Below are 23,477 nucleotides of genomic sequence, written 5' to 3' on the forward strand. Positions count from 1 at the left end.
ATTATATCTTTCTTAAGTGTTTGGTAACATTTATCAGAGACTCTCTCTTGGCACAGATTTTCTCATTCAGTTTTAAATTATAGATCTAGCGTCTCCCATAGTTAAATAACAATTCAGATTTTCTGTAAATTTTGTGTCATTTTTGATAAATTATGAAATTACCATGAACTTAATATATATTCATTTGAAGTCAATTAAGTTATAAAATTGCTTATAATTTCCTCATTATTTTCCTAATGACCATAGGATCTGTAGTGAAGACTTTTCTAAGCCCAATGCTGAGTGTTTGTATCTTCTCTCTTTTTCTTGTCCTTCAACTTCACTAGAGGTTTGTAGATTTTATGTTTAGTAGTTGATTTTTGTTTTTTTTTTCCTAATAAGCTACTTTTGACTTTGTGGGTCCTATAAAAATATAATATTTTATGTATATATTATATATATATTCTATTTTACCTCTGCTCTCTTATTTATTTTTTTACTTTGTTTCAGTCTATTTTGTTCTTCATTTTCTAATTTTGAGATGTATGCTTGACTCACTTTTTCCTCTTTCTTAACATATATGCATGTGTGTTATGTGTTTTCAGAAGAAACACATGTTCAAAAGAACACATTTTAGTTCATCTTCCTTTTTTTAAATATTTCAGATATTTTTTTATTTCTTCAAATTTATCAGGAGTGACTGAAATAAACAATATAATAGAGTCCCATCATCATGGAAATAGCTTTAAGAGACAACTGGTCAGATGAATATTATTGCTTCCCATTTCCAATCAGTAAATAGTTGCCATTTATAAATAGACAGTTGGTCAGGAATGCCCAAGATATGTTATATAATACAATACGACTGTTCACGGGGTGGGAGTGGGGGACTAGGATATAACTTATGTGAACTTCTTGATTTCATCATACAAGATAAGCACAAAGGCACCACTCATGCCCCTGAGAACATTGGACCATGAACTTTTGAAAAAAGCTTTGGCTGCTTCATCATGAGCAATCTTCCTCCAGCAGTCAAACTTGTCAGTTCCTTTGTGCCCTGACTGCATCATCATTTGGCGATGAACAGTGTCAAATGGATAGGAAGTGAACCCAGCAACCGCTGTGACAGTTTGTACGCTCATCCGGCTGATAAAGATGTGCATACTCTTGAGATCTGGAAGAATTCCCTTTGCAGTGTTCTAGATACCAAAGTAGGCACCTTGGCAGATAATGCCCTGCACAGACACATTAAGGCCTTGCTACAGGCCCTTAATCCCATCAGATTTATAGATCTCAACCAAGGAGTCACTTCAGAATCCCTTTCAGCCCCAGCTTTGCCCACATCAGCTGTTAGACAGGTATGGGCAAAATTAAGAGGATACACAAAACACAAGGATGTGGCCCCAGCGGCACCACCTGATGTCAGATTCCCTGAGAAGTAGCGTCAAAACTGGGTCCTCTTGTCCACACCCAGAAAGATCTGCTTGATTTATCTTTGAAGGCAAAGTTGAGAGCTTGGGTGGGGAAGTATCTGATGACATTGTCCAGGTTACCACACTAAGAGGACAGGGCTTCCTGCTCCTTGGGGATGCGAACCATGCCGTCTGTAATGCCCTTGTATTGCTTATCTGTGGTGATTTCCTTGTAGGCATGCGGCACCTGTAGCAGCAGCCTGACCCACTGGAAGGGTGCTACCGCAGTCTCGGAGATGGCCAGGCCACTCTACCTGCTAGGAAGTCCTTGGCGAAGGACACACTGGCATCTGTCCTATTGGAAGGAAAGAGGAGGTGGGCAACTGGGGGACTGTGATAGGAACTAGCTGGGACTCCAGGACTCATCTTCTAATATTGATATCTGGTATTTTCATTTTCAATAACATCACAATATGTTTTAAATTTTCCATTATGATTTCCAAACATTTGGATGTTTTTAGTTATTTTTTGTTATTGATTCCTAGTAAAAATTTATTATGGTCAGAAAAAATAAAATTTTCAATTCTTTGAAGTATTTTGAGGCTTGATTTATAGGCCAGTACACAGTCAATTTTTGTTTTGTTGTGTTTTTAAAGTTTTTATTTATTTATTTTAGAGAGAGTGCATGAACGGGTGGAGGGGCAGAGGGGGAGGGAGAGGGAGAGAGAATCTCAAGCAGACTCTACGCAGAGCCCAGGAGCCCAACGCCCTGCCCTCCCACGACCCTGAGATCATGACCCCAGCAGAAACCAAGAATCCCACCCTTAACTGACTGAGCCACCCAGGTGCCCCCCCAGTCAGTTTTTTTAAAAAAGGTTTCATGTGTGCTTGCCCAGCACATACATTCTGCAGTTGTTTCATTATCATGGTTGTTCAAATATTCTGCTTTTCCCCAGTTCTTCTGTTATGTGCCTAGAGAGAAATATTAAAAGCTTCCACTATCATCATAGATTTTCCATTTGTCCTTGTACTTATGTCAATATTTGCTTTTTAATATTCAAGGCCAGTTATTAGATTTAAGAAATTAAAATGTTTATGTGGTCCTGGTGAATTAAACTCTTATCATTATGAAGTGATCCTCTTGATTTCTAATAATGCCTTTGCCTTAATTCTGATGTCTACTGATATTAATATATCTATGCCAGCAGTCTGTTGCTCTTTGTATCATAATTTTTTTTCTAGCCTTTAACTTACAAATCTATATCCTGTATGTTTAAATCATTAATGTTTAAATATTTTTCTATAAACAATAGGGATTTAAAAATACAACTGACAATTTTTAAAAAATAGAATATTTACTTTTTATATTAAAAGTAATTTTTGATATTAGACTTTATAGTTTTTTAACACAAAGTGTTTTCATTTGTTCTGTGTTTCTTATTTCTCTTCTTCCCTTTTTTTTTTTTAAATCGTTGTATTTTTTTTTTACCACTGCTGGATTAGTTTAAAGTTATACAATCAATTTCTCTTTAGTTGTTATTACAGATATTGCCATATGCTCCCACGACTTATCAAAGCCTTAGGCTGATAAATTGTTTTACTCTATAGAGGACTATAGAGCAGTTTAACTTCCATTAAACCCCACCAGCCATGATTATACTACATTTACTATACTTTCTCTCTCTCATAGATTGTTTTTCTGCCTGAAAAACTTTCTCTGATATGTTGTTAAGATTGGGGTTGCTAGTGGTAGATTCACCCAGTTGTTTTTTGTTTTTGTTTTTCAATCTCAAATTGTCTTTGTCTAGCCTCATCCTTGAAAAGTATTTTCCCCAGATATTGAATTTTAGGTTGGTAAGTTATTTTCTCTCAATCCCTTGAGAGAAAATTTTATTACATCCAGTTTCTATTCTTGCTCTTGAGAAGTCAGCTAAACATCTAATTGCTCCCTTTTTTGGAGGTAATCTTTTTTTTCTGTAATTGCTTCTACCATTTTGTTTGTCTTTTTTTTTCCTCCGTAGTTTTTGTGTGATGTGGTATGTGTAGATTTCTTTTCATTTACCTGCTTGAGATACAATAGACTTCTCATCCATAATTTCACCAAAAATTGCATACTGCTTTGTACTCTCTGAGATTCTAATTAAATCCTTGTTGCAGCCTTTATTTTTATCCCGTGTTTTCTCTTTTTTATTTCCCACTTTTTGATGATCTGTTCTTCATTTTAGTTAATTTCTTTTTCTTCCCCTTAAATTAACTGTCTTCTCAGTTGTCTCAGTCTATTGACTGCAGCATTTATCATACTATTCTAGAAATTCTATTTGATTTTTTTCAGATCCGTTCAATCATTTTATATAATTACTATTTTCTTGCTTAAATATTCAAGTGTGACATTCCTATTTATTTATTATTATTTTTAAAAGATTTTATTTGTCAGAGAGAGCATGCACAAGCAGGGGAAGCTGCAGACAGAGCGAGAGGCAGTCTCCCTACTGAGCAAGGAGCCTGATGCAGGACTTGATCCCAGGACCCCAGGATCATGACCTGAGCCAAAGGTAGATGCTTAACTAACTGAGCTACCCAGGTGTCCCTTTATTTATTTATTTTTAAAGATTTGTTTATTTATTTGAGAGAAAGGGAAAGTGAGAGCATGAGTGGAGGAAGGGGCAGAGGGAAAGGGAGAGATTCCTCAAGCAGACTCCCTGCTGAGCAGAGAACCTGATGGAGGACTCGATCCCAGGACCCTGAGATCATGACCTGAGGTGAAATCAAGAGTTGGATGCTTAACCGACTGAGCCACCCAGGTACCCCTCCTCTTTATTTTTAAACATCATAAGCATAGCTGTTTTACAGTCTAGTTATAGGTGTTTATAGTTCTGTCTCTGTGTCTAACCCCCAATCTCACTGCTTATTTGAAAAAAAAAATTTTTTTTGATGATAAGATACTGTTTTCTTCCTTCAAGAATTATTCTAGACACATAAGGACACTAGTAAGTCAGTTTCTCCTTTATTGGATTTCATATTTTCTGGTCTATCCAGATGATTTGAATGCTAGGTACAGTAGGGATAGTTTAATTCCAGTTAATCTTCTAGGGTATAACCATTTCAGTATCTGCTTACAGTGGTGGGGATGATTCAGTAGTTCCCCAACTAGAGACCAAGTGGATCAAGATTTTTGATCTCCTAATCCTGTGAGGCTGTAAAATTTTCAGCTCAGCCTCCTGATTTCATCTTCTGGAAAGGAAAATGACCTTAGAGCAAACACAGCCCAAGTATAGGGCTCACTTCACTTCTCTGGATTCCAAAGCATCCAGTTTAACTCAGCCTGCTAATTCTTAGGAACTTATTCTTATCTAGTAAAACTAAGAATTTTATTTTTAATTTGTCCTACTTGTAAAGTTGCTTTTAGCAGGAAGGTTGGTCAAAATTACCTAGATGCTCATTATTGAAAGTGGAATTATTTTGGGAATTTTAGTTTTTCCTTTTGCAAAGTGATCAGGCATTACAGGGACCTATTGATAGCTAGGGATCTTAGATATAGTTTGTATCCTTAGAAGGACCCAGGTCCTTAACTTCTACTTCCATAGGCCAATGAAATCTATCACAGGAAAACCACTGAATCAAGATCAGAGTCAGTAGCCCCTAAGACTATAATGGTATCTCTTAGTAAATTTATCTGTTTTATATTCCTTCTCTATTTATTCACAAGGGGAATCCCTCCTGCTTTTCCCTTTCCCTCCCTCCTATCCCTTCCTTTCCCCCTCCTTTCCTCCTTCTTTTCTCTCTCCTTCCCTCCTTCCTTTTCTCTTTTCAAATAATTCATACTTCGGAAAGTATTCTTCACAGACCAAAATATCTAGGCACTTAAGTAGTACAACACTCAGGAGAAAGATAGCAAATTGTTAGATTCTTATATCATGAAAGATGAATTTTTGGAGTAGAATATGGGTGATATCACTGAGTTAGGAGAGTGATCTTTCTTTTAAGTCTTTTCTTTTGCAGTTTAACTTCACTGCTTAGTATCTGTGCTCTGGGATGGAATGCTAGAGAGCAGCATGTATAGGAAGGAAGTCATAATCAGTTTGATTAAGGTGAATGGTCACTAAAAATATGACTTAATATCATGATTGCCTTTGTTTTCATAAATACAAGTACAAATAGTTACTGTATGGAAAGGTCATATACCAGGCACTCTGGTAGACAGATGGTACATACTATGTTAATCCTTAGATGTAAATGTCATCTGTTTAAATGGGGATCCTGAGGTTCAGAAGTTTAAGTGACTTGTCTAGGTCCAAATTAAGAATGGAGTTTTTCACTTCTCAACCTGGCCAAAGCAATCTTTGGGGAAAATTTACTATTATCTCAGGCTAAAAATTCAGTGTTTGGGTAGCGAAAATACTATTTTACTATTATCTGGCAGTGATGGGAGATGAGGAAAATGGAGAGGCTCGGCCAACGGTGCTAATAAAACAAATGACTAGGAGTGCATATAGTTAAGGTTGGTCTATAAATGTATTTCTTATTTATTGCCAAGTCTTCTTTCTCATCTTTGACCATATGTTCCATTTTTGTGCATTTTCTCACTCTTCTAAACTTACCTTCAATACTGTTTTCACCTGTATCTACCCCAGATTGAAGTTTTCTTGGCCCTGCATACATCTAGAGACAAGCAGCCATTTCTAGTTTGTTTATGCAATTTAGAACTGTCCTTACTCAGCTTAATGCTTGGGGCTCAACAGTGGCATTGGGTGTGAGGGGGTGGTACCAAACAAACGATAGAAAAAATCAGAGTAGTCCTGGGTAATAACTTTCCATCTTTTCCCCCTCTGGCTACTATAAGTGATGGTGGACCTTAGGAGCTAGGATGAGTTCTCATCTATCTTAATTCTCTTTGACAGCATAATATGTGTTTCTCTAGGCTGTATAGTACTCACGTTACTGAAAGCCGATTTCATGCCAGGAGGTAAATATAGTGAACAAAAGTAAAGTGTTATTAGTTTCATATATTTTATTTAAAGAAATGTAATTATAATTCTTGGTGCCACCAAAATAAGTTTGCAAAGTTTAAGCTTGCCTGTGTAAACTTAGATTTTTTTTTTAAAGACTTCTAGATGCCATTGGAATGGTTGTCTCAAGGTGGGAGGGTGTTGTAATAATATACTGGAGTCCACTCTCGGCTGTCTGTAATTATTGTATAAGTTATTATTACAAATTATTGTTAGTAGGCATGATTTTTCTGATTTGGCCCCATGAAATTAAACATTTTTTTTGAAGGTTACATTTCAATCACACCATCATCTCTAACAACATTTATGTGAAAAGAAAACAATGTAAGGTGAGAACAGTGCAATATTTATCTTAGACATTCATAAGTTTTACAAAGAAATCTCTGAAGACTACATCCTTGTAACTGTATCCCTGAAACAATCTTACTCTGTCATCCTGCAGGTTTATTTGTTCTGCAACTTCATAATTCAGGGAAGGACAACTTCTTTGGTAAACATCCTCTAGCAGTTGATGTTTTGGGGAACAATAAACCTAAATCTTACATATTGCTTTATTTTAACTCCAGGAAGATATTAAATATTTTTATAACAGTCTGCCTTTCTTTGGCATTAAGTCTTTGCTTATATGATACCCCAACAGTTATATTAATAGCTGCTAAAATGTGATTATATTAAGCTGTTTGTATCAAATTGTGGAGTGCCCTACAGTTTTACTATTATTTCCATTTTTATGCATACAAGGAAGAATACTCTCAAGCAAACCATTGGCAGATGTTCCCAATTTCATTGCTGATACTGTTTTTAAATGTTCCAAGGAAAATGCTCATACCATCTAAGTAGGAGGTGCTCATCTTAGCCCAAGCTGTGAAACCAACTGATAAGTTTCTATTAGCTATAAGGTGGTTTCATAACTCTTGCATGGCAGGAGTATTAAAATCTATAGCTAAGAATTTGTATTTATATTCCCACTATGGGTGGAAATTCTTCCCCAACCTCCATCCCCAAGAGTCACTCAGAACCAGTAACCTCTGGACACAACTCTAACATTACCACAAGAAAAAGGAAGAAAGGGAGAGAGAAAGTGTGTGTATATTCTATATATTACTGTGATTTGTGCTGACTATATGCATATAAATATAATCAAAATATAGGTAAAATATGGGTGAATGTGTGTGTTTTAAGTGAACTAAAGGATGTGTTACTTTGCTTCAGTAAAGAGCCTGAATTTGGAACAGCAACTGCAAGAGCTTTCTGTACCTCCCTTTGGCCCAAGAGGCAGACGAAATGCAAGACATAATAGGTATTTCCACCTATGCACCTTTCAATTCTGATGTGGGCCCTAATCTTTCCGATTCTCCCAGAAAGGGGGTATTGCTTTTGCTTTATTACTTTGACTAGAAATGTGGTTTTAGAAGCTTTCACTTGCCTTTTTCTTTTAAAATAACCTTTACTTCATGGGTTAGGGAACCAATGTCATGATATTACCAGCCTTCTAAGATCACTATGAGAATATCTCAAGTCAAACTCTACTTATTATTTGACCCTCATAAATTCCCACTTTCATTGCTAGATCACCATAATATCCTATGTGGCCAGAAATTAGTTGTTAGTTTAGAGCCTGGTAGTAGACAGAATAATGATCACCCAAAGGTACCTATATCCTACCCTCTGGAACCTGTGGGTATGTTATGGAATTAGGGTTGTAGATGGAATAAAGACTACTAATTAACTGACCTTGGGATGGGAGGATTATACTGGGTTATTCAGGTAGGCCCAATATACTCACAGGGGTCCTTATAATGGAAGAGATGCACATGATTATGTCAAATTGTGATATGAAAAAGTCTTGACCAGTAATTATTGGCTTTGAATATAGAAGTGGGCCAGGAACCAAGAAATATGGGCAGCTTTTAGAAACTGGAAAAAGAAAAATCTAGATTCTCCCCTAGAGCCTCCAGAAAGGAAGGAAGTTTTGCTGACATTTTCATTTTAGCCCAGAAACACCCATTTCAGACTTAGGACTTTCAGAACCGTGATTTTGTGTGTGTGGGTGTATACTGTCAATTTGTGAAATTTGTTAAAGCAGCAATAGAAAACTAATGCTGAGACCATGTCAAATAAATCTTGAAAAATCTGGACACTTCTCTTTCTTTAATGCATAATCACCTTGGTTGATAGCAGCAAGTTCTTAAAGACATAAGTCTTCAACATATGAATTTTGGGGAATACAAACATTCAACCCATAACACAGCCTTTCTAGAGCCAGGATTAAGGGCTGTTTGGGTGTGTTGCTCATAATAAATCTATTCTATCAACTCTATATCACTAAATCTTTGGAACTTTCAATGAATTTTGGGCACCTCAATTTCATTTATTATAGATCTCGGAAATATCAGCCAACCATTCAAACGAAAGGTAGAATCCTACTTTTTTGAGCTTGTATATTGAAGTTAGTCTAGTTAAAAGCAGCTGCCTCTCTGAGGTTTTTGAATTCTTCATGTTTCTCTCAATCATCTGTCACAACAGGCCCTTGGTCTGCCAAAATTTCCTTCACATCATTTCTTTTTATGTGCCTACAGGCTTAATGAAATTAAATAACTCTTTTTTGCATACCATTGGTTAATAGTCCCATCTTCTAAGGTCAACTGGATCCTAATTACCTCCAACATATAGTGTAGTACTGGTTTCAGGAGTAGAATTTAGTGATTCACACTTACATAGAACACTCAGCGCTCATCCCAACAAATTCCCTCCTTAATGCCCATCACCCATTTGGCACATCCCCCAATCCTCCTCCCTTCCAGCAACCCTCAGTTTGTTCTCTGTAGTTGAGTCTCTTATGGTTTGTCTTTAGGTTTTCTATCAGAAATATTACTACCCTGCATGATATTGATCAAAGCTTTTCATCAGAATAATGTCTTAAAAATGAAAATTTATCTTGTGCCACATATTCTTTACAGTGTTGACTCACATTAAAAATCTATCTACTTTATTCACTTACTGATATCTTTAGGTGATTGTTACTATTTGTTTTTTTTCTTTGTTGTTTTGTCCTATATATTTCTTTAAAGATTTATTTATCTATTTTGGAGAGAGAGAGAGCGGGAGAGAGTGTGGGGAGAAGGGGCAGAAGGAGAGGGAGAGAGAGTCTCAAGCAGACTTCACACTGAGCACAGAGCCCGACAATGGCGCTCCATCCCAGGACCCTGAGATCACGACCTGAGCCAAAACCAAGAGTCAGACACTTAACCGACTGCACTACCCAGGAGCCCCTGTCCTGTATTTTGATTGGAATTTATAATTGTCATCTTTAGGAATTTCTCTCCAATTGGAGAACTCTTGGTCATAAAAAAAGTCTAAATGTGCCTATTTTTTTTTTTTTTTAATGTGAATGTAGGCTCATTGCCTAATTTTTGAAACATAGCCATACCCATTTGTTTACATGTTTACTGGCTGGTTTCCTTTAAAAGGGCAGAATACAGTAATTTGGACAAAGGCCATAGGGAATGGTCACAAATGCTAAAGAATTTACTCTCTAGCTCTTTACAGAAATAATTTTCTGACTCTTATCTTAAGCTATTATTCAGAACGTGTACCTCTTTTGGGGGGATGGGTTGGGGTGGGGATTTTAGCATATTGATTATCTGGTTTCCACACATATGATATGCAAATGTCAGTGTCAGTTGAGTAAAAGTTATATGTTTCAGGGGATAGGAGACCAAAAGTGTCATTAACACGTACCAAGAACGGTAATGATATTGATTGGGTTCTTAGTGCACACAGCATTGCTGCACAGAACAACAATTGAGTTCAAGGTAATGGGCATGCCCAATCTGAAAGTTTTTTTTTTTTTTTTAATACAGACATAATTCTAATATATATTTTTTAAAAGACAGAATATGTATGTAACACAACATTAAAAGCTCTTCATTGAAAATGGCTAAAAAGGGAAGGAAAGAAAGCTTGGAAAGAAAACTCTAAACTATGTTGGAAAATATCCCAAATGAAATTATGATAAGAAATTCAAGAGGGAGTGAATTTCTTTTTTGTTTGAGTTTAAGTCCTGCTAATTGTTAAGGCAATTGAGATTGAAGTAACAAAGCCAAAGCAAAATTTGGTTGTTAAAATGTGCTATGTACCTGGCTAACTTTCAGTGCATAGGAGGGCCCAATGTAGACAAACTTACATATCGACAACATTTATATAATTTTTGTAAGATTTGAGATGACAGCATATTTGCGGAGTACCCATGCTTGGCACATGATAGACAATAATTTTAGTAGTATTTTTTTAAAGATATTATTTATTTACTTAGAGAGAAGAGGGGAGGGAAGCGAGGGAGAGGGAGAGAGAGAATCCCAAGCAGGCTCCAGGCTCAGTGCTGAGCCCAACGCAGGGCTCACACGACCTTGAGATCATGACCTGAGCCAAAATCAAGAGTCAGACACTTAACCGACTGAGTCACCCAGGTGTGCCTATAGTAATATTTTTGAATGTAATTATTTTTATTTACCTCCAATACCATGAAGAAATTGCTACCATTCCCACTATTGCTCTGAGATGGTCTCACTTGTAAGATAGATTATGTTAGATAGAGTCTAGGACAGTTCGTGATGTGTATTAGACATGCTTCCTACCTCTCTGGTTTTTTTGTCTCTCTTATTTCACCCCTGGAAAAAAATGTTTATGAAGCCCTAATTCATTTATCAATTGGCTTGATACTGACCCCAAAATGAACTCTTATAAAGAGAATTACACATGTGCACATGTGTGTGCAACAGACTCCTGGTTCTTCAATTAGAAGTGCTTTTAGGGGAATGATAGTAAACACTAACTCTTTGTGAAAGTCACACAGCTTTCAGGAGAAGGTGGATTTTTTTATGCCACCAAAAGAGCTAATGTATATGTCTGTGACATTTTGCAAACAAATGAACAATGCTTCGGAGGCTGCTAAATTTGAAATCAGAGAAGAGATGATAGGTAGCACTCATCATGTAATTAAGTTAGGCTTACTAGCTACTGGGTGATAAAATATAGTTTAGGCAATCGATCAATTTTGCAGCATATTTTTAATGTCTCCAGATATTTGTGGGAATTGATTGCTATTATTTCATTAGGTAACATCATTGCATTATTTTAAGGTTGATATCAGTAGCCACAGGCCCATTTCAAAATATAAGAACTAAATGTTAAAAGGTGACCTTCCATCTTAGAACACAGATAAATAGTAAATGAGCTCTATAACCTCCAATATTGATGTTTCAGGGTAATTTAATAACAAGACCCTTAACTAAAATACTGAAGTGTGATACTATACATCACACTTAGAGGCATTCACAAACTTATAAGGGTAATTAGTTACTGTGACTTTTCCTATCCCACCATATTAAATTCAATTAATCTATCATTGATTGAAAGATACTTGGTTTTATTAGACGTTTTCTAGGCATTCGCAGTCATTAACAACACTTGTATATTCAAAGTTGTAGCCTGGAGAGGCAAGTCTTTATTCATTTCCAAGACAATAGTTGAGACGTTATATTTAGTTTTTATGAAGGTTGTCTGTTGGTCAAGGTCAAGAGTGTGTGTGTGTGTGAGAGAGACAGAGACAGAGAGACAGAGAGGCAGAGAGAGAGGGGGAATTTTGCTAAGATCCTTTTCAGCTTGAAAATATAGACCTGTCCTGCCCCACCCTGCCAGTTTTTCAGGTGGCCTGTTATCTCCAAGAAGACTAGATTTTGGTGTTTACAATACATATGATACTTTGCACAGTATTATGTTCTCATAGATATTAATTCTGATTCCAAAGGAACAGCAATCGATTATTAAAAATGTTACACAGTAAAGAAGGGAAACACATGGAACAAGAATTTATCTCAATTACTCTAAATGGCAGTCCTCAAGTGACATCTGGGTAGTGTGTCTTAGTCATTAAGAACTCCGGCTTTGGAGCCAGATGCATGAGCTTGAATCACAGCTATTCTCAGCTTCTTTGCTGAGATGGCTGAGATTTGCTGATACTGGGCAAGGTAATTATGTTTATCTAACTCTTACTTTTGTTATTGATTAATGGGAAAAATAAAAATACCTTTTGCCTTGGTTTGTGTGAATTATTATTCTTGTATGTATTTGTGTCATGATGTCTAGACAAGCAATTACAGTATTGAAAATGTGTTCTGTCCCTAAGATGTTTGAAGAATGAGTGCTCTGCCCACCGTGTGGCACAGAGAGAGTCCTAAGGGCATAGCCCCTGCTGCTGCTGGTTGCCTACCAAGTAGTCATCCCTCCGTTCAGTTTTGCAAACAGAATTCTGATTTTATTCACATTGGGGGGAAGAAATGTACTCTGCACGGAGCATAACTGATTGATCTAGTCAATTATACTAATACTATACCTTTTTACCTGATTTAGGATTAATCATGTGATCCTGTTTGGACTAAAAAAACATAACAGTAACTCTGCTGAGAGACTTTGAGGAAGAGTTTCTCTGTGATTGAAAGGGAGAGGTGCATAAGGGGTGCACCCCTCCCTCCCTTCCCACCTTTGCCTTTGAACCCGGTTGTATGTGACTGTGAGGCTTGCAGCAGCCTCTCATGATCATGAGGGAGGAGTTGAGAGAATCATAAATGATGGAAAAGCCTGACTTGGGTGAGCTGCTGAATTAACCTCTGAATTTCTTGCCATTCAACATTTATTAATATAACCATATGTTTAAGCCACTGACGACAGGTATGCTGTTTCTTAAACCAAAAGCATTTTAAGTTTGCTGCTATAGTTTAAATGTATTTTTCTATTAAATTGGTTCCTTGGGATATCCCAGGTGAAGAAAGAAAGGAATAATATCCCCAAATGCTTAAATTTAATAATTGATATATTTCATTTATACATTTATTCAATACATGTTTCTTAAGCTCCAAAAGTGAAACAAAAATTTCTAAATACTGGGTGGGGGTTATTAAAATGAAGTAGGATAGTTAATGAACAATAGCTCTTTGTGCTGTCATTGCAAATAAGCTTTACGGCCTTCGGGACAATACTTACATTCTCAGAGTCTCCGAAAAGTGAGGATATAGTGATCCCTACCTCCAGTATCACTTAAAAGATTGGTGACTTTGCTGGCTAACCCAACATAGTAAAAAAAATTAGTGATTAATATTATTTATTACCAAAGCACTAAAGCACTATCCCTAACCACAATAAATAATAACTAAATGAATGAACAAATGGTATATTTTCTCATTGGTACTAATAAGGACATATTTCGCCTAAAGTTTAGTTCTCTTAAAAGAGTGGAACAAAATTCATTGTAGAAAACATCACTTAGGGGCACCTGGGTGGCTCAGTCGTTAAGCGTCTGCCTTCGGCTCAGGTCATGGATCCCAGGGTCCTGGGATCAAGCCCTGCATCGGGCTCTCTGCTCAGCGGGAAGCCTACTTCTCCCTCTCCCACTCCCCCTGCTTGTGTTCCCTCTCTCGCTGTGTCTCTCTCTGTCAAATAAATAAATAAAATCTTAAAAAAAAAATAAGAAAGAAAACATCACTTAAAATACCAGTTATTAGAAATTTAAATAAAGTTGAAATGTGTATGAACCTAAGGCCCTTCAGAAGATGCATCCATGCTCTGTTTATTGTCTTGTGGATTTTCTCCTTGGCATGATATTGCGACATTACTTACCTATCTTTTGCTTTAACAATTTAGGCCAAAATGAAATTTATGTATATTCACTTCTTTCGTATGAAAAGAACTGTCTAGAATAATCAAATAAAATTTCCTCATTTTAAAGTAAGGATGACTTCTGATATAAACTATAGTTAATGCACACAGGAAATGTGTGTGTGTGTGTGTGTGTGTGTGCGTGCGTACTTGCATGAGGCAGTCTGGGTGGGGCAACAGAGTTGTAGGGTTATAGGGAAGTAGGGAGACTGTGCTTTATCATAGGGGAAAGCTGCTGCCCACCAACTATCACCACATGAGAATGTGGAATCCTCTGCCTCCCTCTACCAAGGTAATCATGGTCCTGTATCCATAAATCATCACTCTCTTGCTTTCCTTTATGATAATTTTATCTCATCTATAGTTTTTCAAAGGAGTCTGCCAGTTTCACTGACATAAAATTAAATGTGTATAATAGTGACTATTAATGAACATCAATATATTCTTTCCTAAGCAGAGAACTTTCAGAAACAGAAAGCTCCTTTCTTAATTTTCACCTATATTTTACTGGCATATACATAAATCAAATAGCAGAAAATTATAAACAACTAAAGAATTTGGAATTTTATTGAGTATAGCCTAAAAATAAGATATATTTTCAAATCACTTAGTTATTAACAATAGTAATCAAAGTTCACATTTATTGAGCACATACTATGTGCTTGGCAATATTCTAAGTTCTTTATGTGTATTAACTCACTTAAACTCATTATATTACTGTTATTTCTATTTTATAGAAAAGGAAACTGGGGCACAGAGAAGTTTATTAACTTGCTTAAGTGTACTCAGCTACTGAGTGGCAGATCTGAGATATGATCTGGGATATGATTGAGGCACTCAACTATAGATCCCATGCTCTTAACACTTATACATTACATGTAGAAGGTGAGATTTACTTTAGTAATCATTAGTAAGGGCTAATGGTCAGTTCTGAAATGCTTAGGAATTCTGAGAAATTAAAAAATCAATAAAGCTTAGAATAAATATTGGTTGTTTGCCTATAGGTAGAAAGATCTTCCTAGGAACATGAGTACAAGTTATGCTTGGGACAGGTAGTGCATAAACAAGGGGGTGCATTTGGGCAGGGCAAAAAGCACGAGTAAAGACACTAGTGCAGGAGTGAGCTTATTAACATATGAGATATTAGGACATGGATGAAAATAGTCTCAGAAAAAAATTATTTTTTGTATTCCTCTGTTGTTTTTTCCTCCTTTGCTGTCTCCATACCTTCCTAGTCCCTTCAGAGCCTCCTTGTAATTAAATGATCTGACAGGCTTAATAATGATTCCCCAAAAATGTCCACACCCTAATCCCCAGAACCTTTGAATAGGTTATATGCTACGTGGTAAAAAGGACGTTGCAGATGTAATTTAGAATATAAATTTCAAGATAGGCAGATTATCCTGAATTATCTGGGTGGGCCCCATCTTCTCTTATGAGCTCTTAGAGGCAGAAAACTGGCTGGGATCAGGAAAACACAGCAACAGCAGAAGACAGTTGAAATGCCACAGAAGGGAAATCCGAGTGATCCCAAGCCTGAGGGGTCTCAGTCTGCTGTGGCTGGTTCTGGGAGATGTAAGAGTCCCATGTGAGTCCCCTGGAGAGGGGCTTCTAGAAGTTAAGGTGTCCCTGGCTGACAGCAAGGAAAAAAGGGGAACCAATCCTATGACTTTATGAAACTGGATCTGCCAACAGTGTGAAAGAGCTGAGGCTGGATTATTCCCCAGAGCCTCCAGTAAGGCAGACAGCCCTGCTGACACCTTGCTTTTCACCCCTTGAGACCTTCCTCAGGTTTCCGACTTACAGAAACTGTGAGATAATCATTGTGTATTGTTATAAGGCACCAAGCTTTGTTGTAATCTGTTGTAGTAGTCATGGAAAACTAATACAGATGATGTACAGATTATATTTGGACTACAGGGAGGCAGGGGCAAGTAATGTAAAATTCCTATCATTTTTCTTTGTTCCTTACTTCAAATCCTGATACTAATGGGGATATGTACATGTGTGCATGTATGTGTAGATATGTACATACACACACATATATACTCCCCAATCCTTTTTCTCAGATTACTCAGCAGCCTGGTATTAAAAATTGTCCATTTCTACTGTTTTTCCATCCAGACTTTTAACTAAAGGAATCATCATTCCTCAAAGTGTTTTAAAAAAGGTAAATTGAACGGATACTCTTCTCAATTTTTCCTCTCTGCACAGTGGAAGTTTTCACTTAACTGGGATATTTTTGTCTGAGTCAATACTTAAAGGAGAACAGTAGACTAAGGATTTTGTTTATTGAGAGTTCTGTGAGATTAGATTCTTTATGGATTTTTATATGGAGGGAAGGGAGAGCAAACAGTTTTCCCTGCTAGTATTTGGAATATAAAAAGAAAAGATTAGTCATGAAAAACATAATGGTAACCCAGTTTGGTTGTAATTTCCAAAATGTTTATGCCTTTTGCCAAAGGACAGGATTCCAGAATTGAATATGATTTTCCTCTTGGTGTATCTTTGCATTACTTTTCATATTCCAGGCTTTACCATGGTCTACTGCCCTCATGTGGATCTTTTTGAGAGGATTAAAAACAACTGCTTAATTAATGATAATACTAAATTTAATAACTTCACCTTTTTTTCTTTCAAACATTGACTTTAGTATTGTATTTATGAACAATTTTTGAATAATTTTCAACATCAAAGATGCAAAGTATATCTGAAAGAATTATTCTATCCCAGAGAGGTTTTCATCAAAAATTTAGAAAACTAGGGGCGCCTGGGTGGCTCAGTCGTTGAGCGTCTGCCTTTCCGCTCAGGTCTTGATCCCGGGGTCCTGGGATCAAGCCCCGCATCGGGCTCCCTGCTCGGCGGGAGGCCTGCTTCTCCCTCTCCCACTCCTCCTGCTTGTTCCCTCTCTTGCTGTCTCTCTCTCTCTCTCTGTCAATTAAATAAATAAATAAAATCTTTAAAAAAAATTTAGAAAAATAACTACCAAACCTCCTGAGCTTAGGGCAGAGGCTTTATTTTCTTTCCTTGATTGAACTTAAACTGGATACTTTTTGTTGTAGCTATTTTGGTGTTGTCATTCAAATCACTAAAGCTACTTTGAATAGAAACCTCTTTTTTGTGTGCCACCAAACTTCTAAAATGACTTGACACTAAGAGGAATGTAGAATCTAAAGTGCTCCCTGTTTCACCTTAAGTCAAAATAGAATTATCAAGATTGTTAGATTGAGCTGAATTCTAATGATTTGGGTTATGTTTCTCTAATCTCTTTTGAGAATAGCACTCATGTTTTAATAAATGTGCTTTATTTCATGTTGATTCCAGAATCTAGACCATTGATTACCTCTGTGTTTAAAGAAAGAAATAGTTTAAATATATTTATTATTCTGTTTAATTGTTCTATTGTCAAGAAAAAATTATTTAATATCTCCCCATGATAACTGGAGCTAACACTTACTTGCTGTGACTCCATGGTTCAGGCTAATAGAAACCAAGCACTTTGCTCCACACAGATAAATAGTTATGATTTAGATTTTTAGATTTTATAAAGCATTTCTTAATATTTTAAGCTGATTATAATACATCATCATTCTAAGATGTTTGGGAAAATTTTATGAAGAAAGCAATAAAAATCACCTATGACTACACCATCAAAATAGTGTTAATATTAATTTTAAGACTTGTTTTATGTATATGTAATGGGATAACATTTTGAAAGAAAATATGATTTTTTTTTTTTTTTTTAAAGATTTTATTTATTTATTTGACAGACAGAGACAGCGAGAGAGGGAACACAAGCAGGGGGAGTGGGAGAGGGAGAAGCAGGCTTCCCGCCGAGCAGGGAGCCCGATGCGGGGCTCGATCCCAGGACCCTGGGATCATGACCTGAGCCGAAGGCAGACGCTTAACGACTGAGCCACCCAGGCGCCCCGAAAATATGATTTTTTATGCCTTTCTTATCAAAAGATCTTCCACTTACTTGACCCAAAGTATTCTTTTACCTGGAGGACATTATTACATAAGATATATAAAAGGAAAGAATGATAATAAACTTTTGACATTCAAAAGCTTCCTAATAAATCCTTGCCAGACTTAAAAAACAAACAAACAAACAAACAAAAAACACAAAATAAGATTATCCAGAAAGTGTTCAAAGCCAGTCTTCATAAAATAGAATGATTATTCTAAATTTATTTTAGATTACATTTAACCTATCAAAGGGCAGATCAGAGTTGTTGTTTTTTTTTTTTAAGATGTATTTATTTATTTGAGAGAGAGAGAGAAAACCTGAGTGGGGGGGAGGGGCATATGGAGGAGAAACTGACTCCCCACTGAGCAGAGAGCCCAATGCAGGCCTATCCCAGGACCCCAAGATCATGACCTGAGCTGAAGGCAGATGCTTAACTGACTGAGCCACCCAAGTGTCCCCAGAATTTTTAATAATTTAAAGAAGATATCCTGTCTTCCATTTAGACTTAAGATGCTAGAATTGGGAAGAAGTTGGAAATGTGACCAAGGAAATGTGGAAACATAAGAAGAAAAAAAAGAGATTGAGGCAGTCAAGATCTAGGACTAATTGTGTCCCCTTATTTCCCTGTCTCCAATCCAAGCCAAGGATCTAATCCAACTTAAACTCAAAATAGGTGAGAGTAGGGAGGGCGGTGAGGGCAATGATTTAAAAAATCAGGTTCAAGAAAGCACTGAAGGCAGAAAGGAATTGAACTAAAATGAGATGGTCACTCCAGGAGACAGAACTGTGAGCTTAGGCAGAGAGAAGGAAAGTGTATATGTAGTTTATATGCAGGATTCATTTGGTTGCTCTATAAGGCTGTGTTGAAATGAGGGCCAGTATGCCAACAGGGCCACACCATTGTAGGGACAGACTGGACTCAAAGCAAAGGCTACAGATGATGGGTTAGTAGGTAAATGGAAAATACGGTAAAGCTTCAAAAATGATTTTAACCAGTGAGGGTTATGTGGAAGTCATGTCAACAGGAAGGGCTATTGAGAAAAGACTGAAGGGGTAAACAGGGTGTGAGTTGTGTCATCCATTGACACCAAGCTCACATACTAACACAAGAGTCAGGCAGACAAAGGGTATTGCTGTTGAGCCCACAGTAGCAAATGGGCACCTTGCTGATGCAGTGATCTGCATCTTCTGTTCAACAAGGTCACATGAGCTTTTCTGCCCACATTCATCTGGACATCATCTTGAAGAGGAGCAATAATTTAATGAGGAACAAAAATAAGAGGAAGCTGAATCATTATCCAAAAAGACTGATTCACTATAATTTTTAAAATTGTTTAACTAAGGATGAAATCAATAAATGTAGTTTTCCTGCTACCCAAAGGGGAGGGACTTGGGAGGAAGGCCACATTAGTTATTAAAGATCATCCAAATTTTAGTGTAAGTGACTTTTAAGCCCCTTACATAGCAAAGATTAAAATATGTACATGAATATTTATGCATCTGTTGGAATATATAAGTATATGGTTGACCCTTGAACAACACAGGTTTGAACTGTGTGGGTCCACTTATACATGGACTTTTTTTCAATAATAGCACGGTACTGTTAATGTATTTATCTTCCTTATAATTTTCTTAATAACATTTTCTTTTCTCTAGCTTACTTTATTATAAGAATATAGTATATAATACACATAACATACAAAATATGTTTACTTGACTGTATTTGTTACCAGAAAGGCTTATGGTCAACAGTAGACAATTAGTAGTTGAGTTTTTAGGAAGTCAAGTCATACATGGATTTTCAACTGTGGGGCAGGAGAGGATGTTGCTGCCCCATCCTCTCATTGTTTAAGGGCCAACTACGTATGTGAATACACACGCTGACACAAGCACACACATGCTAAGGAAATCCTGCTATTCTATTTAATACTATGTAACATAGTTATTTTCTCCTTTCAAAAGTGAAGTTTCAAGTCATATGTTTAAAAGCATTGTTTCTATTGTGGAATATAATTTATAAATAATTATAAAACATATCTTTATGGAATAAATTCATACCTTAGAAGCCTACTATAGATTTGTTCTTAGTCATAATCATTTCTCTGCTACAAGAAGTATTCACTAACATGCCTTTATAAAAATTATTCTCTTATTTTGTGTATACTTTATCACTTATATTATTTCCCTAAATGATATGTTATATTTTGCTTTTTGTTCTTTATTTAATGGAATTATATTGTGTGTAATTATGAATGAAATTTCAGGTACATAGTATAATATCATTTGACTATGTGACAAGTTTTTATTCATCCTATTATGGATAACATGAATTTTCAGTACTTTGCTATCACAAACCAAACTGCTCTAATCCTTCTTATACATCTATATCTTATGTAAAACAGTGTGGGTTTCTCTAGGGTATATAACGTGGGCCAAATTGCTGTAACACAGGGCATGCATATTTTCCACTTTATTAGGAATTGCAAACTATTTTTCAAATAGACTAGACCAACCACATCATGCTTTTAGTAGTCTTTGAAGCATTTTTATTTGAATAGATACTTTGTTCTTTGTGTTTCTATTTCTTTAGCTGGGAATATAGGTAGTTTTCCTTTATTTATGATTACATATTATGCTACAGTAAATTTCTTTGCAATTTATATGCTGTGCCAAAGTTTCTATTTTTCCCTCTAATCAATTCTTAGATTTTTAAATTATTTTGATCAAGAGTTTGATCAGTTTTGTGGTTCTTAATATAATTTTTATGCTTACATCCACTCTATTTTTGTAACAGTTTGCATATATCTATATTCCTTATCCATCTTGTGAAGTATAGTGCTGTTATTAAAAGTCAATTGTACAATAATATCAAAGAAGAAATAGATTTGGCAGAGTCAAATATACCATGTATATATTTTTTTCTTTTGTATATCAGCCATTTCTTATAAACAGTGGTGTTACCCAGTTTCCCAGAATAGTAGAAATGCTTTTTCTACTCAAATTCTTTTCATTAGGACATTGAAATTATGTTAGCCTGAAAACACTTTTTTAAGTGTACATGATTTCTGGGATTATGTTTTATTCAAGAAAAAAGGATCATATTAAAACTTCCAAGAATCCTGTCCTGATGTACAGAAGAGTCAAGTGTTTCTGCTTTTATGACTAGAGCTAAGCAAAGCAATAAAGGTAAAACATGTTTATATAAGTAATCACAACATTTCTAAGTGAACTTTTAGGGCTGCCCAAACTGAAGTATACCTGGAAAAAAAATTGCAAGTTTAAATAATTCTTAAAAAGGTCCTGCAATATATATCAAATCTGCATGGGTTATTCTTAAACATATTTTAAAAGTTTTTTATAGCCATATATTTTCTATGAAATTCCCTCAGATTTTATTTCAAAATATATTTCCTTTTGGATGCACAGTTATTTTTAAAGGGTTAACCATGCAGACAAGTAAGTTGTGGATCAAGAATAACCATGCTGGGAATTAACCTCTAAGGGAAAGGTAAATCTACTGAGACTGCACAAGATGGAACAGAACTAATGCCAGTCCATTTTATTTGGATTGAATTGCCTACAACTGGAGCTGAGTTAACCAGAACTTGATTTCTTTCTTTCTTTTTTTTCCCCTTTACTAGTGGCCTGACTGATTTGATTTCAAGTCGCCTGGGGTTTTAAGAAACAAAATCCTCCCCCATTAAAACTGGCTGGTGTTTATGACCACCACAGGGATGGTTTAAAAAACAATGAAAAAAGTATACTTATGAAAAATAAAGCTGGCTAATTACAGCAAATGGGCTTAATTTAAAAACCACAGGTGCCTCTTTTATAAGCTTTTGTTGAGCTCTTGCCCATAGCATGTTTATATGAAATGGATCAAACCAAAATCTTTGCTGTGGCCAGCTTTAAATGGGAAACATTTGGTTCACTTCTATTTAGAGTTCAGACCACATATGATGTCATAGAAATGATAAAACCTATAAAAGATTGTTTCTGCCTTGAAGAATATTGCATCTGCTTCATTATTTATGGAACTTAAGTAAAATGATATCAATTAATGCCCTGACAAAGAACCTGTATGCTATATATTTTAATTAAAAATAAAAAGGGTTTACTCTATAGTTCATATTATTTTACTTTTAGAAATCTGCAATATGAGAAGTATTAAGATATATTTAGTGAAAACATTTTTGCTAAAAAAAAAAAAAAACTTTGGTCACAGTGAAGATCTATATGCTTTTAAGTAAAATGTGTGTGATCTTATATTCTAGGACCTAAAATGTTTCCTCAGGTATATGTACACATTTTTCACACTTAACATTTCATTTGCAAGTTTATTTCATTTAACTTGGTTATTTAATAATATTCATCTCTTTAGTGATATAGCATTTCTTGCTATAAGGACCATGTAACCACAGAAGGAATGAGAATATCTGTTTTTTTCTTTGCCTAACTTCTGACACATATATTTACTTGATATATTTGTTGTGGATGTGATAAGCTTTCAAATCTCCTTAGTCTAGGTGCTTAGAGTTTAGGTTAGTTCCTTGGGGTCCTTGTATTTCTAAATCAAGCAGGCATCTAATCTTCTTCTTGTCCTTGTGTAGTTAGAACTTCTGGGCTACAATCAGAGATTTAGAACAGAATCACTTAAAGAGAATCAAGAAGGAAGCCAATGAGTCCCATAGATTATTCTCTTGAAATTAACCCAAAAAAGTACAGAGCACAGCCAAACATACATATTAAATGTTGCCAATTACTTTTCAATACAAACACTCTTTCATAAACAAATCACCTAAAATTCACTAAATAGCACCATTTCAGGTATCATATTGAATCTGTGCATAGATTGGAATGAATTATGAAATCCCACAATTAGAGGTGTGCATCTATTTGCTTTTTTATTTATCAGGGAAAAATCCATGTAAGCTATTTTGGTTTGATTATCTTTTTATATTAGTTTTACAGTTATATTTGGACAGCATGGGTTATATTGCAGAATGAGACCCTCAGGTTCTTCATCTGTTAAATCAAGCTGACACATCCTCTCTTGTAGAGTTCTTAGTGGAATTGCAAGGACCCAGTAAATGGTACAATTATGTTGTTGTTATTGCATTAATCTATAAATTTATAGCATTTCTTGTTAGAAAAAATCACTCTATTTTGCAAAAACATTTTCTTTATCAACAATTACTAATTACAGAAGCTTTGGCAGTCATGTGCAAGTCTAATATGTGCAGATTTGGTAGCAACTGTATGACACAGATTTTACTGTCTTTTCAGGAAAACTCCACGTAACTTTATTTCCATCAAAGATATTTCCATCCTCATTATCTTATGTTTCTAAAATGGACAGTCCTGATTACTGAAGAAACATAAATAGGATTTTCCCAT

General features: G+C 35.7%; 1 pseudogene; it reads right to left on the minus strand.

The window, feature by feature from the left end:
- Positions 1-881: 881 nt before the first annotated feature.
- LOC118525252 (ADP/ATP translocase 2 pseudogene) lies at positions 882-1,817 on the minus strand (annotated as a pseudogene).
- Positions 1,818-23,477: the final 21,660 nt, after the last annotated feature.

This window comes from Halichoerus grypus, chromosome 3, assembly GCF_964656455.1.
Source record: "Halichoerus grypus chromosome 3, mHalGry1.hap1.1, whole genome shotgun sequence".
NCBI classification, from domain to species: domain Eukaryota; kingdom Metazoa; phylum Chordata; class Mammalia; order Carnivora; family Phocidae; genus Halichoerus; species Halichoerus grypus.